Genomic DNA, 4,356 nt, shown 5'->3' with positions numbered 1-4,356 from the left:
AACTAGGTAAATACACACCTGTTGTATAGTATTTGCAGTGGCCTGGGTGAGTAGTGTAGACTCGTTTTTCATGAAATCAAGTGTTAGAGAATCATGAGTAAAGAAGAGATTCCATCTAAATGCAGGTATGAGACTACGGAAAGAATGAAAGAAGATGATGACTATGTTGATGAGGGAGTAAGCGCATTCGAAGGTTTTGATACAGCAAATACTTCACTATTCAAACAAATAGTGTGTAAACATGCGTTTTGTCTACATTTCTGTGTTTAGGTGTAAAAAAGGATGAAAACTGTTAAAATAACATGTTTTTGTTACTTCTACTCTAATATCTCTATATTAGCTAGTTTTCGCACTAAAACACAAAAATGCACACAAAACGCATCATTATACAATATTTGTGAAATATTAAAAAAATGGGTTATTATGATTTCCTGCATTTTATGCACTACAACACAAAAAATGCAGGCAAAACGCATGATAATACACTATTTGTTTAAGAAAATGAATTGTCAACAATGGGTTATTTTGGTGTTTACCAGCATTTTATGCACCAAAACTCAGAAAAGCAGGCAAAACACTATATTTGCTAAAATGTCTTATTTATGTGTTTTTCAGGTGTTTTATGAAAAAAAAAAAAAAAAAAAAAAAACGATTGAAAATTTTGTATATTCAAGTAATTTTTCATGTTTATGCCTCAGAATGACAGAATGATAAAATTGATGAAAATAAGGAAATATAGAGAAACCAAAGAAAGAGGAACAAAAAAGTCTTATTTTAGTAGTTTCCAGCTTTTTTTTGCACCAAAACACAGAAAAGCAGGCAAAACACATGAATAACACTGTTTGCTTAAAGAACTGATATATGTCAAACATGGGTTATTTTGGTGTTTTCCAACATTTCATGCACGAAAACTTAGAAATGCTGGCAAAACACTATATTTGTATGTCTTATATATTTGAGTAATTTTTTTTTTTAAAACATAAAAACACAAAAACATAAAAACACTGTTTTTAAAGAAATATATGTCAAATATGGGTTATCTAGGTGTTTTCCAACATTTTATGACAACCAAAGAAAAATTAAGAAAAACTTGTTAGTTTAGTAGTTTTCAGCTTTTTTTCACCAAAACTAAAGAACATAAAATGCTGGCAAAACATTATATTTGTTAAAAACAAAAGGTGTTTTATGAAAAGATAAAATAAATTTTTTTCATAAAACATCTTAAAACACAAAAAAATGTATAAACCAATATAACCCATTTTGACATATTTCTGTTCCTTAAACAAATATTGTGTAATCTTTAGTTTTGCCTGCATTTCTGTGTTTTGGTGCAAAAAAGCTGAAAACTAATAGAATAATATCTTTTTCTTATTTTTTCTTTTGTTTCTCTATATTGGCTTGATTTCATGAATTTCATCATTTTGAGACATAACATTGTAAAATGAATTCAATATATAAAATTTCCAATTGAGAAAGTTTGTTTTTTTTTTTTCATAAAACATCTTAATAACACATAAATAAGATGTTTAAAAGAATATAGTCTTTGCGTGTGCATTTCTGAGTTTTGGTGCATAAAATGCTGGAAAACACCTTAATAACTCATTTTTTACATATTTCAGTTTCTTAAACAAATAGTGTGTAATCATGTGTTTTGTCTGCATTTTGTGTTTTGGTGCAAAAAAGCTGACAACTATTTAAATAAATCGTTTTGGTTACTTTTACTTGCATTTCTCTATATTGGCTTGTTTTCACACCAAAACAAAATGCAGGCAAAACGCATCATTACACATTATTTGTTTAAAGAACTCATATATGTCAAAATGGGTTATTATATTGTTTTCCAGCATTTTATGCACTAAAACTCAGAAATGGAAGCAAAACATTATATTTGTTGAAACTTCTTATTTATGTGTTTTCAAGGTGTTTTATGAAAAAAGACTATATCGATTGAAAATTTTTTATATTTGTCATTTTACACTTTTATACCTCAGAAAGATAAAATTGATGAAAATAAGGCAATATAGAGAAACCACAATAAATATAACATTAACGTGTTATTTTAGTAGTTTCAGCATTTTTTGCACTAAAACACAGAAATGCAGGCAAAACGCATGATGAAACACTATTTGTTTAGGGAACTGAATTATGGCAACAATGGGTTATTTTGGTGTTTTCCAGCATTTTATGCACCAAAACTCAAAAATGCAGGAAAACACTATATTTGTTAAAACGTTTTGTTTTGTTTATGTGTTTTTAAGGTGTTTTATGAAAAAAAAAAAAAAAAAACTATCTCGATTGAAAGTTTTGTATATTCAAATCATTTTACATTTCTATACTTCAAAACGATAAAATTCATGAAAAGACAATATAGACATAACCAAAGAAAAAGTAAGAAAATATTGTTAGTTTAGTAGTTTTCAGCTTTTTTCACCAAAACATAGAAAAGCAGGCAAAACGCATAACACTATTTGCTTAAAGAACTAATATATGTCAAACATGGGTTCTTTTGGTGTTTTCAAACATTTTATGCACCAAAACTCAGAAATGCTGGCAAAACACTATATTTGTTAAAATGTCTTATTTATGTGTTTTAAGGTGTTTTATGAAAAAAAAAAATAAATTTTTTTTCATAAAACATCTTAAAACACATAAATAAGATATTTTAACAAGTATAGTGTTTTGCCTGCATTTCAAGTTTTGGTGTATAAAATGCTGGGATACACCTATATAACCCATTTTGACATATTTCTGTTCCTTAAACAAATATTGTGTAATCTTTAGTTTTTGCCTGCATTTCTGTGTTTTGGTGCAAAAAAGCTGAAAACTAATAAAATAATATGTTTTTCTTATTTTTTCTTTTGTTTCTCTATATTGGCTTGATTTCATGAATTTCATCATTTTGAGACATAACATTGTAAAATGAATTCAATATATAAAATTTCCAATCGAGTTTTTTTTTTTTTTTCATAAAACATCTTAATAACACATAAATAAGATGTTTAAAGGAATATAGTCTTTGCGTGCATTTCTGAGTTTTGGTGCATAAAATGCTGGAAAACACCTTAATAACTCATTTTTTACATATTTCAGTTCCTTAAACAAATAGTGTGTAATCATGTGTTTTGTCTGCATTTTGTGTTTTGGTGCAAAAAGCTGACAACTATTTAAATAAATCGTTTTGGTTACTTTTACTTGCATTTCTCTATATTGGCTTGTTTTCACACCAAAACAAAAATGCAGGCAAAACGCATCATTACACATTATTTGTTTAAAGAACTCATATATGTCAAAAATGGGTTATTATATTGTTTTCCAGCATTTTATGCACTAAAACTCAGAAATGGAAGCAAAACATTATATTTGTTGAAACTTCTTATTTATGTGTTTTCAAGGTGTTTTATGAAAAAAGACTATATCGATTGAAAATTTTTTATATTTGTCATTTTACACTTTTATACCTCAGAAAGATAAAATTGATGAAAATAAGGCAATATAGAGAAACCACAATAAATATAACATTAACGTGTTATTTTAGTAGTTTCAGCATTTTTTGCACTAAAACACAGAAATGCAGGCAAAACGCATGATGAAACACTATTTGTTTAGGGAACTGAATTATGGCAACAATGGGTTATTTTGGTGTTTTCCAGCATTTTATGCACCAAAACTCAAAAATGCAGGAAAACACTATATTTGTTAAAACGTTTTGTTTTGTTTATGTTTTTTAAGGTGTTTTATGGAAAAAAAAAAAAAAACTATCTCGATTGAAAGTTTTGTATATTCAAATCATTTTACATTTCTATACTTCAAAACGATAAAATTCATGAAAAGACAATATAGACATAACCAAAGAAAAAGTAAGAAAATATTGTTAGTTTAGTAGTTTTCAGCTTTTTTCACCAAAACATAGAAAAGCAGGCAAAACGCATAACACTATTTGCTTAAAGAACTAATATATGTCAAACATGGGTTCTTTTGGTGTTTTCAAACATTTTATGCACCAAAACTCAGAAATGCTGGCAAAACACTATATTTGTTAAAATGTCTTATTTATGTGTTTTAAGGTGTTTTATGCAAAAATAAAAAAAATTTTTTTTTCATAAAACATCTTAAAACACATAAATAAGATATTTTAACAAGTATAGTGTTTTGCCTGCATTTCAAGTTTTGGTGTATAAAATGCTGATACACCTATATAACCCATTTTGACATATTTCTGTTCCTTAAACAAATATTGTGTAATCTTTAGTTTTGCCTGCATTTCTGTGTTTTGGTGCAAAAAGCTGAAAACTAATAGAATAATATGTTTTCTTATTTTTCTTTTGTTTCTCTATATTGGCTTGATTTCATGAATTT

Source organism: Portunus trituberculatus, chromosome 2 (assembly GCF_017591435.1).
Source record: "Portunus trituberculatus isolate SZX2019 chromosome 2, ASM1759143v1, whole genome shotgun sequence".
NCBI lineage: Eukaryota > Metazoa > Arthropoda > Malacostraca > Decapoda > Portunidae > Portunus > Portunus trituberculatus.
The sequence above is the reverse complement of the archived record's forward strand: the minus strand, read 5'-3'. Positions refer to the sequence as shown.